Source organism: Euprymna scolopes, chromosome 5 (genome assembly GCF_053919585.1).
Source record: "Euprymna scolopes isolate OS-2025 chromosome 5, ASM5391958v1, whole genome shotgun sequence".
NCBI lineage: Eukaryota > Metazoa > Mollusca > Cephalopoda > Sepiida > Sepiolidae > Euprymna > Euprymna scolopes.
Genome location: NC_136486.1, coordinates 58,389,907 through 58,402,406, shown reverse-complemented (window position 1 = coordinate 58,402,406; position 12,500 = coordinate 58,389,907).

Here is a 12,500-nt window from a genome sequence, read left to right as displayed (position 1 = left end):
AGGGAAGGGTTCTGAGGGGTCGCCGTCATCCAGGACACGAGCGGTCATGCCCTCATGGAACTGCCTGACAATGGCGATGAACCTGTCTGGACAGCCAAATTTTTTCATGATCCGCCAGAGGCCATTTCGGCAAACAGTGTCGAAGGCCTTGGTCAGGTCGACGAACGTGGTGTAGAGGCCCCGGTGCTGCTCGACACACTTCTCCTGCAGTTGGCGTGCAGCAAAGATCATATCAGTCGTCGCGCGGCCCGCTCGAAAGTCACACTGGCTCTCGGGAAGAAGACCATCTTCAAGGTGCACCAGCAGGTGGTTGAGAAGGACGCGGGCCAGGATTTTCCCGGCGATGGAAAGAAGGGATATCCCGCGGTGGTTGTCACATGACTGACGATTTCCCTTGCGTTTGTAAATGTGAACGATAGTAGCATCACGAAAATCTTGCGGTAATTCTTCACTCTCCCACATGGATTGGAAGAGTTCTGTTAGTCTTAAAAGCAGTGTAGGTCCACCAGCTTTATATACTTCTGCTGGAATTGAGTCGGGGCCGGGGGCCTTCCCAGAGGAAAGTTGCTTGATGGCTTTGCTTACTTCCTCTGACGAGGGTGGGATGTCGAGCTCCTCGTTGATAGGCTCCTGGCGTAGTCGATCGATGGCTTCATCGTTGATGGAAGATGGTCGGTTTAGCACACTGTTTAAGTGCTCCGCCCATCTATCAAGGATTTGCTTTTTGTCATTCAAGACAGTTGTTCCATCGGAGCTAAGCAGGGGGAGGAGCTAGAGGACTGGGGACCGTAGACAGCCCTCAGCGCATCGTAAAACTTCCTCATATCCTGGCTATCGGCATGCTCCTGGATCTCATCTGCTTTGGCGCTGAGCCAGGCATCCTGCATGGAGCGGAGTCTGGCCTGCACCTTGCTGCGGATGTTGATGAAGGCAGCTTTCTTTGCAAAACACTTGGGGTCACTCTGATGTGCACGGAGAAGTTGGCGTTTCTCCTCCAGGAGGGGCTGAATCTCAGAGTCATTTTCATCAAACCAGTCCTGGTGCTTCGTTTGCTTGGGTCCAATGATTTCGAGAGCGATGGAGTAGGTGGAGTCTCTGAGGTGTGCCCACTGATCTTCGATAGTGTCCGAGATGGTGAGGGGGACAGATAGCTTGTCTTTGATTGCTTCCTGTAGCTCATGGATGACATCTGGACTTTTAAGTTTTTCCAGGTCAAGGCGCTTTGTGACTTTCTGGCCCTGAGGCCGCCTCTTGGGTTGGATGTAGAGGCACATTTTGGATATGATCAGGCGGTGGTCTGTCCAACAGTCGGCACCACACACAGCCTTGGTCAATCTTACGTCTCTCCTGTCCCTTGCCCTGATGATGACGTAGTCAATCAGATGCCAGTGGTGGCAGCGTGGGTGCATCCATGACGTCTTGTTACGGGTGGGTAGGCGGAACATGGTGTTGGTGATGGAAAGGTCATGTGCAGCGCAAAGGCTGAGCAGCCGTAGGCCGTTGCTATTGCACTTGCCCACTCCATGGTGGCCAAGGACCCGGTCCCAAGTGGAATGGTCCATACCAACGCGGGCATTGAAGTCGCCGAGGACAATGAGCTTCTCTCTCTGCGGAGCAGCGGAGATGAGGCTTTCCAGATCTTCATAGAACTGGTCCTTGGTATCTTTGGGGTTAGTCATGGTTGGTGCGTAGGCGCTGATCAGTGTGGCGGTTCTTGCCTTGTTAAGCGGGAGTTGCATCTTCATCAGCCGGTCATTGATGCCGTCCGGGATGCTAACCAGCTTCCTCACGTGCTCAGTCTTGATGGCGAAGCCCACGCCAGCCTCTCTGCGCTCCTCGCCGCTGCGTCCACTCCAAAAAAAGGTGTAGCCGCCACCTGACTCTGTCAGTTGACCCTTGTCTGAGAGGCGAGTCTCACTGAGGGCTGCGATGTCTACCTTATAACGGGCAAGCTCCCTTGCTACGAGAGCAGTTCTTCTCTCGGGTCGGTCAGCTCTGGTGTTGTCGAGCAAAGTACGGACATTCCATGATGCTAAGGTAAGCACCAACCCTTTCTTTCTCATGTCTCGACCGCTGTGAGGGAAACCCCGCCAGCCGCGGTATGCTGGCCAGGGGTGATGGTGAAGCAGCTATGTTTAGGGCTCCTTTTATTGCCCCGTCCTCATGCCATGGAGGCGAGCAGAGTGATTCTAAAAAGGACTGCTCGGTCGGCCAGCCAGTTGCCTGCACCCCCTCGCTGCTTCGGTCGAGTGGAGTACGACCAGTTTCTGGGCCGCCTGTGTGCAGGTTTGCAGCTACAGCTCCCAGTGATTTCCACACCTGCTGCTTTGCCGCTCGCCCATCGCCACAGGGCTTGGTGTGGACGCAATGTTTGACACCCTGACTTGCGCTGGATTTGGATTATAGTGAGGGGGACTTGCGCTGCATCGGCCTCACTCTCTCGTCCTGGCCCGCCCAATTCCAACGGCAAGACATAGTCGAGACGGCTGGGGACGAACAAGGGTGCAGGAGCTGCCGGAGGGAGGCAAGTATGCCATCCAACCGCCTAAGGGGCTCCACTCCATCGTTTCTGTCGGGGTTGCTCCCCTAGCCTTATCCATTTCCATGGCTCTCACAAGGCAGTGAGGCCATTTGACCCATGGCTGGGATAGGGATTGGTAATGTGTCAGGGCATGTCCACACGTCGGTGGGCCGTAGCACAGTCCCTCTGGGACTCCCTACTGTTCCGAGATCCTCTACTGATTCAGCCTGGAGTCGCATGACAACCAGTTACCGTGTGTGACCACGAGGAGGCACAGCAGAGGTCTTGATGATGGAGAGGCTGTGTACTGACAGGAGAAGACTTACGCACTCGGCTTCTCGTTTCGCGCACATACATACACACATACACATACACACATACACACACATATACACATGCATACACACATACACACACATACACACAATACACACATACAAACACACACACATACACATACACATACACACATATGCATGCAGTAATATCAGCCTCCACTGGTAGCATACGATTGGTTGTACACGGTCAAGAACGATGGAAAAACTGAGGAGAAAGAACACCAACCAGATTTCCCTTGGAAGGTTGTGGAGATACTTTTGGGGTCTTATTGCCACGCAAATTCTAGAGCCAATCTATCATCGTTACTAGTAAGGAATTAATAGTAAACGGTTGTTGTAATAATGCAAACAAAACTATTTCTCTTTTGCCCTTTTTTCATCAACATTTTACGATTTTTTTTGTATTTTTCATTACAAGCTGGAATCGTTTTCAAACAAAAACAAAGCAAATATGTTTACGATATAAAGTCTTTTATATATTCTGTAATTGACAGTTCAAAGACGTTAAAAATACTCAGATCAGATTGCTCAGTCGTTGAAACCGTGTTAATAACATGAAAATGCTTAACTATCAACTCATAAACATCACACTTTTTTTAAAAACCAAAGATAATAAAAACGTTGTACGCTTTTAGCGTCCCAAATATTTAAAACGATTATTTTGCTTGTATTTTTATTGTAAGTTGGAATCGTTATCAAACTAAAAAAAAACAAAAAAAAAAAAAACCCAAAAAACAAAAAACAAATATGTTTTCAAATGTAAAAAAAACTACTTGATCAATTTAGATATTAAAAAAAAAAAAATTCATTTACCCAAGCTGTGCGTAATTAAAAACTATCGATAGACATTTTGATAAAAAATATACGTTTTTCGCGCCCCAAATTTAATTTTATTTATGATTATTTCATTTGTATTATCATTGCAAGTTGGGATCGTTTAAAAAAATGTTTTTCTAATGTAGAAAAAAGAAAACCTACTCAATTTACATATTAAAACAAAAATTTGGTATTTGTTTTTGACTTAACCCCGCATTCAGAATTTGCTTTTTTCCATTTTGCATTCGTTAATTGTTTTAGAACGATTGTAATTTAAACAATTAAATAGAGCGAAAGACACTCTTTAAAATAGATATTATAACGAAAACTTATTTGAAAATACATCATTTGAAATCAAAATTAAAAATTCCACAAAAATTATCTTGTCAACCTAATATATAATAGGTATTTTACGATTTTATATTTTCAAGTAGAGTCACTCCAAAGTAAATTATCTTGCGTGTTTGCTAGACAGCCATAATACTTACCCTTGATATATATATATATATATATATATATATATATATATATATATATATATATATATATATACACGTACACACACTCACACATACACATATATATGTGTGTATATATATATATAACTACTTAATTTACTCACATAAAATTAATATACGAAAGCATAAATTTATGCGTAAACTTTAAGTATTTACTTCAAAAGTGCTCAATACGTAGGTAGAATTAGTAAGTAAGTTATAAAATATATATGGCAATTAAGCTACACTGAATATTCCGCGTTTCATCCACTCTAGGACTCTTCAGGCTTATGCGCATAAGCATGAAGAGTCCTAGAGTGGACGAAACGCGGAATATTCAGTGTAGCTTAATCGCCATATATATTTTATAACTTACTATATATATATATATATATATATATATATATATATATATATATATATGTTTATTTTTGTTTTCAATATTATTGTTATTATCTACAGACACCATGATTACATAATGTTCAATGTACAAAGTACAAAATGATAATTACTACCGGTAGAAAAATTTGAACCCAGTTGCAAAATCATCTTTAACTCCGCAGTCTGATATTCAAACCCTAGGCTACCATTATTTAAGATGGGCGGAAAAAATGGAATTTTATGTTTATATGATGTCAACGTAGCGGACATATGCAACAAACTTTAACATATACTGTTCCACGGCCGCGATAGGAACATCGTTTTACGCACAAATTGACGACTTGTTTATAAATTTTCATAGAGGCCAAATCTTTTTTGAAGGGCGCGATAACCAAATTTTCATTTTTTACTAACAGGCAGCAGTGTTTACGAAATGCTCAGTGTAGGAAATGATAAAATTATTAACGGTGGAAGAGTTTTACCCCAGTTGCAAATATATATATATATATATATATATATATATATATATATTTATATATATATATATATATATATATATATATATATATATTTATATATATATATATATATATATAGCAAAAATGGTAATTAGTAAAAACCTGAAATTGGAACATATTTTATCATACATCTACATGACCTCGCCTAATTAATTAAACCTATTTATATATCCTAAATTTATTTTATTTATTCATTATAGATATGTATATGTTTATATATGTATGTGTATGTCTGTGTATGTGTGTATGTGTTTATGTGTGTGTATATATATATATGTATGTAGGTGCATGTGTGTGTATGTATATGTATATCCATATTTTGCTATGTATCTATATGCATATATGTATGTATATGCATATATGTATATATATCTGTAAATGCGCGTGTATACATATATCTTTACATATATATTCACTTAAATTTCTTTAAGACTTTTAATAGTCAATGAATTTAAATAGATATTTAAGTTCGATGTAGCTCAATCTGCTTCGAGAAGGCGCATCTTAGTTACTGCAAACAACGCCTCCTCCCAATCTGCATTAAGCCATAACATGTCAAAACACATTTGACACGTACGCAACTCCTAAACGCGATAGCCTAGTGCCACGTGTTGAATCGCTTGCTTCTCTCCCTCTCAGTATTTATCCTTATCTCTATATTTCTTTCCCCCTATCTCGGCTCCCAAAGCTCTATCCATCTTATGCATTTTCTCTCTCTCTCTCTCTCTCTCTCTCTCTCTCTCTCTCTCTCTCTCTCTATGTCTCTCTCTCTCCCTCTACCCCTTTCATATATTCCTGTGTCTGATTGAATAGCTTAAACCCTTCTAACCCCCACCACCTTCTATTATTTATTAAATCTTAAAACTTAAAATTGAAATTCTTACCCATCTCTTTATTTCCTTATCTCTCCCCTCCGCCTCCCTATATTTCTATCCGCGCCTAGCTGAATTTCCTAAATTCCCCCTAACCCCTACAACCGTCTAATGTTTTTAAACCTTGATACTTAACTATTGTCGACTTCCGCCCCCATTTTCCTCTTTCTTTTCCCCCTTTTTTGCGTTATTTTCGCTTTTTTCGTGCTTTTTCTAATATCATTTTTCCAATCCAAATAACCATTTCTGTAAAGTCTGACGAAGTTACTGGATCGTTAATACGATTCGGTAACCGACACATGTGTACCTATTTACTATGCCTCCCCACGGGACAGAGACACCAGGGTCGTTTTTTAACGTGGAGAAAAGGTACAAAAATAAAAATTGTCTCAGTCGTGAAGGATTTCTCCTCCACCGAAAGAGAATGAGAAATGGAAGTGCAGCATCTGAAGAACAGATACTACACTTTGATCTTGACCAAAAGGCCAATGTTACACATGTGTATCTAAACAGATAAAACGTTAAAAAAATAAAACATATATATATATATATATATATATATATATATATATATATATATGCTTCTTTACATATATAAGTATATATATATATATATATATATATATATATATATACATATATTATACACATACACACACACACACACGCCCATATATATATATATATATATGTCATCGATGGTGTAAGATGTATATATTTAGAGAGAGGAAAATCGACTTTATTTTATTATATTACATATAAACACACGCGCACACATATACACACACACACATATATATATATATATATATATATATATATATATATATATATATATATATATATATATATATATATATATATATATATGAGAGCAACAGAAGGCTCAGAAATCGCGTGATACAGAAATTAAAGCCAGTTTTTTTTTTAAATGAATAAAAAGAAAAATTCTTACACCATCGATGAAATTTTGTCCAAGGCTTGAGAAGTCGTCGCTCTATGAACACCCCGCCTATCTCCTTTACCAATCTCTTCTGTTTTCGTATTTATGCTAAACTGATTCTGTCACGGGCAAGACTTTTGGAAAAAGGGTGGGAGGCTTTCAACTTTTCGGACGAGTGGGGAGGAGAAGGAGAAGGAGAAGGAGGAGGTGCGGGTCTTTTTAATTCAGCGTTGCACGGAATATTTCCATCCGTCTAGCACAGATTTCTTTAGGAAGGTCGATGTAGGTTGGTGATAGTTTAGAGGTGATAGGAACAAGGCAGATTATTTACGGGTGGATAGGTGTTCGGGTAGAGAGACGGGATCACGTGACAGGAAATTGAGACAAACTTCTAAAGGCTCAGTATATATATATATATATATATATATATATATATATATATATATATATATATATATAATTCAAACTCGGTAGTGTTTGTATGTATGGTTAAATGGCAGTTTTAGTCATTTAGAACTGCTTCAAAGCTTTACCGCTCATTCATTTTTTGATCAAATTTCAAACAATTATGACAGTTTACCACAACTTCTCAGCTATATTGTAAAAAAAAAAAAATTTATTCAATAAAACAAAAGTTATGGTGAATTTACTGGTGTTCAAAATCGTAAAAAACAAACAAACAAACAAACAAAAAGAAAACGTTTTTTATGACTGTTTCAATAGCAACGTTTTTTTTATGACTGGATCCATAGCAACCACATCGCTTCTGCGACTACTGTTGCTACCAATTCACCGCTCTCGCAGTAAGTGAAACAGAGAGAATAAAAGAATGAAAGGGAGATAATTGGGGGATTTTATTGAAAGCAGACGAGTGCCGTACATTGTTATTACATATGTGTATGTTATGTTTATGGGGAAAAAAAGACTCAAATTAAACAAAGAACAAGTGAATTTACTAGAAACCTGAAAAAAATCATGGATTACAATAGAAAAATGCGAGCATGAAACGTAATATGGTTAAGTTTAAACATGGAAAAGTAAAGTACTAGTTGTTAAAACTAGAAAAGAAAAGGACAAGATATTCTTATAAAAAATATACTAAATTTATAACTTAAAATATTGCAGCATAAGAATTAAAAAAAAATTCAATTTATAGCATTATATAATCAATTCTTAATGCTGCAATATTTTAAGTTATAAATTTATTATATTTTTTACTAGAGTATCTTGTCCTTTTTTTTTCCAGTTTGGCAACTAGTTCTTTACTTTTCCATGTTTAAGCTTAACCATATTACTTTTCATGCTCGCATTTTTCAATGTAATGTATATATATATATATATATATATATATATATATATACATTATATCCGATGGCAAATAATTTTTTTTGTGGGGGGGGGGTCGCTAATATCAGGCTTAAAGAGCATAAGAAAAAAAAAAAAATTAAAAAGAAGGTTAGCGTAATCGTAAACCTAAGTTCGAGGTTGTTTGTAAGCCGGATCAGGGTAAGATGCTTCGCTGGTTGTTTGTTTTACGGCATATCAACCCTTTTCAGGTTATTTAATGTCGAATCCAGTTATTTTGAAGAAAACTTTTTAATAGAATATATATTTTTTTTTCAAGTCGATTTCTATTTAACCCATAGTTGAGACCCTAACAGGTATTATCATTCCGGGTCAGTGTGGACCTGGGAGCAATGGCAATTAAAGAGTGGCTCCACACTTCCCAAGGTCCACAAGGTGGGACCTCACCATCGGATATAGTTTAAGGCCATATCCAGGACCACGAGGGTAAGGTTTATTTTTATTTTTTAAGCTTGAAACTAGGGACCACCTTCCTATAGATATGTGGCGCTAATCCTGACTATTTTGCCGACAGTAGCGTTTTAGAAATTACCAAGAACAACACTAACAATTAATATATATGTAGATAGATTGGCAGATGGATAAAAACAACATGAATTTATGAATGAGTCACTATTTAGCAAGTACTAAATATAACAACGAGATTTTGTGAATGAGAGCGAGGAAACATAAGTTAATGAACAAAATATAGTAATGTATTTACAGTTTTACAGAGATGCAAAATATACTTTTGAAGAGCAAACTTTGTTGAGGAGGTTTAAAGTTCTTAAATAAGAAAATGACAAAAGCTTCGGAAAATTCGTTTCAAAGTTCCAATGTAAGTGTGTGTGTGTGTGTGTGTGTGTGTGTGTGTGTGTGTGTGTGTGTGCGCGCGCGTGCGCTCGCGCTTATCTTTTGAGTGGTTGAGTTGTCAATGGAAAGATAGCATCAGGCTTAAAGGAATTTTAGCTTGGGACACCCCAGTCGATGTTTCTTCGATCGGTGTAGTTGATGTTGTAAATCGAAGCACGCCACAATAAAGATGTAAAAATATTACTTCAAGATCCCAAATTTGCCAACGATAAATATTAGATGGAATAGCTTCTGGACCAGAAAACAGCAATTCTTCCCTCTTTGTCGGAAACATCGCTCACGGAATGTGATAACTGTAGAACAAAATGAGGGAAGCGAGAGTTATGCGGCTACTGAAAGTAAACACAATAGGACATATAACTTGAAACTGACTATGTTGAAGTCTACAGGAAAACATTCCTGTACTAACGTGTTCCGCATGAAAGTTCTTGAGAAAAAATTCCTTGAAAACTCTTCAAACTGTAAGCGCATTTCGAGACTGTATGTATGCGTGAGTTGCGATAGCTACCCCAGACCCGACAGAGGGGCGGGAGGAGGTGAGGCACACACATATACGCGCACGCACGTGCTCTCTCTCTCTCTCTCTCTCTCTCTCTCTCTCGTCCAGAAGCATATTTTGCACACACGCCTATGCCTAGACTAATAGTTCAACAGGTATTCCTGTCTATTTTTCACGATATAGACGCAAGCAATCTTACGTGCATGTTCATATCACTCCCAGACACATAAAATACATTAGTTTGCAGTTAAAAAAAATCGGTTCAGTGGTTCCGGGGTCTATAAGGAACGAAATCACGCACACAATTATAGTACCTTTTATATATAAGTATAGAATGAAAGTTATTAACAAGAGTCAATGTTTATTTGTTTTTATTATAGAAAGTTAGTTCAGTGAGAAAAGTCAGGAGTATTGAAATGAATACACGGCACAATCACGTTGACAAACCGCTTCCCGTCAGATCACCGAAGTTAAGCAACAATGAGCCGACCATTTGGAACTTCCAGGTGCTGTATGTGCTCTCCGCTGATCTCAGCATTGTCTCCAGTCGTCCTGGACTTATCCTTGCCACTGGACTCAAACAGTGCCGATTCAGGAGAGGTGTGTTTAGAGATTGCGCAACACTGGCCACACAATTACACGCACAGATGCCCCTATAGGGGGTATTATTTGACTTTCGAGACTATGTATGCGTGAGTTGCGATAGCTACCCCAGACCCGACAGAGGGGCGGCAGGAGGTGAGGCAAAATAGATGTCGGTTCTGTTGTAGGTTTTGGCTCGCGTTTATTAAAGAAGGGTGGATCAAAACGGCATTTTATTTTTATAAATTAAGAGAATTTCATTTGATTGGCTTAAAATGTTCTTATTTGTTCCTATTAATTCAGGCGAGTGCATGCGCAGAGAGACATGCGCAGAAACCATTTTAAGCATTTACATTTTGGACACCAAAGGGTAAACTTCGTCAGTTATATAATGAGTAACGAACATATACTACATGACATATCCCATTCAAAAGGCGGAAGTAATGCATGATAGGATCGCCTCATGACAACAGAACTGATACTACACTACCCCTCCAAACTATTTCCTACCATTACACAATAGTAAAATAGTCTGAGGTAATATCATTTCGACTTCAGACAGATAGATAACAAGTTTTAATCATTAAAAAAAAAACTAACGGTAATAAAACTTATACGTATAAATTACAAGAAAATTTTCATAAATATCTCATCCTGATTCAACTATGGCCCACATCCGTGAAATGGTTAATCGTACTCTAATTTTTCATAACAGACAATACATTCGGCTCGTGTCTTGTTTACGTGTTCTGGTTGTTTATTGAAAAAAGAAATTGCTAATATTCTTGCTCGATAGAATTAACAAACACATTGAAGAGACGACGAACGGTTTTATCGAACGAGGCGTTTACAGATCGCCAGAATGTAGATATTGAATTAATAAAATAAACCTCGTCAGAAAGTGTAAAAACCGGAAATGGAATTCTTTGGCTGTTTTGTTTATTCATAATCCTACACGTATGCGCAGAGTGTGTGCACTAACGTCACGCTGTTACTCTCATTCCGTCACAAAAAGCAACGACAAATCTTAAGCTATTGAGCATGTATTTATGAAACCTAGACTTTCTTTTGTCACGGAATAGTTCAATATCGCATAATCTTGTATGATGAAAGTGAGGACGGTGATGTAGATGTTGACTGGCGAGTCGGCATTCCATGCTCGAATCATCTCATATCCAAAGCACAATATTCTATAAAATTTGTTGGTAAACTCATAAGGGTTATTCCTGTGAGTAATCGTGTCAGGAGAAGCATCTGGATAGAGACGCAAACTAAAAAAAAAAGAAAAAAAAAGGGGCGTAATTTTCTCTACCCCTTCCGCCATAAGCACCGAAATCTGAATGGCAAGAGTAAGTGAGGGAAAACCTTCCAACGGGATTGTGGTGCCTTTTGGCAAAGAAGAAATAAGTTTAATGAATATCTGAACACGTATTTAAAAAATATTTCAGTGCTAAATTGTCCTTATTATAATTCTTTTGTTGGAAGTGTCTCTTGGGAAGAAGAAAAGCTTAACACGTTTAACCGGAAATTACAGTAATCTATTCCATTTTCATTTCATTCGTAAATATAGGAGGGGAATTTATCTTCAAATATCTTTAATTTCGAATTAGAGTGACGGACTTATACTAAGTAAATATTAATAAGTCCTTACACCCCCTTTTTTAATGGAGAGCTGACAACGCATTGTGGATGCGTTATCGGCAGTTCTCGTTAGTCTCGCTTCTCCTTATTTGTCCGTCAGTCCTCATTTCCAATGAGTGATTTTTCTGACAAAGGGTGAACAAAAGTTTCTCTCCAGGACGGCAGTACTTCGTGAACAGTAGCGGAAATCTTCTGTTCCTATGTCTATCCTTGTGGCCATGTTACTAGTAAGGATGCTGGAGGTAAACGTTTCATCTGAGCTGACGTTATCCGCCTGATAGTCAGGGACCCGAACCTTGGATTAACCACTAAAGAGGCTGTCCTATCAGTAGGTGCAAAATATTGGGGCGGCTGTATTGCTATCTGGTGAATGGACACCAGTTTTCGCAAAGAGAAAACAGGATCCCGAACAGAAGCATGCGTTCTATCCCAACCATCATCAATGGACCTGAGGTCATCTCGTCAGCATCAGATAAGGCCAAACTATTTGTCCAGAACTTTACAGCTAAGTCTTACCCTATGCGACGAAGGCCATCAACTCCCCGTATTTCTTCATATAACGGACGACACGCTCTGCAACATACAAATATCTGTGGGTGAGGTTGCCAAGCTAATCAAGAACCTTGATTCCAGTAAAGCAACTGGTCCAGACGGCATTCCAATCATTGTGCTGAA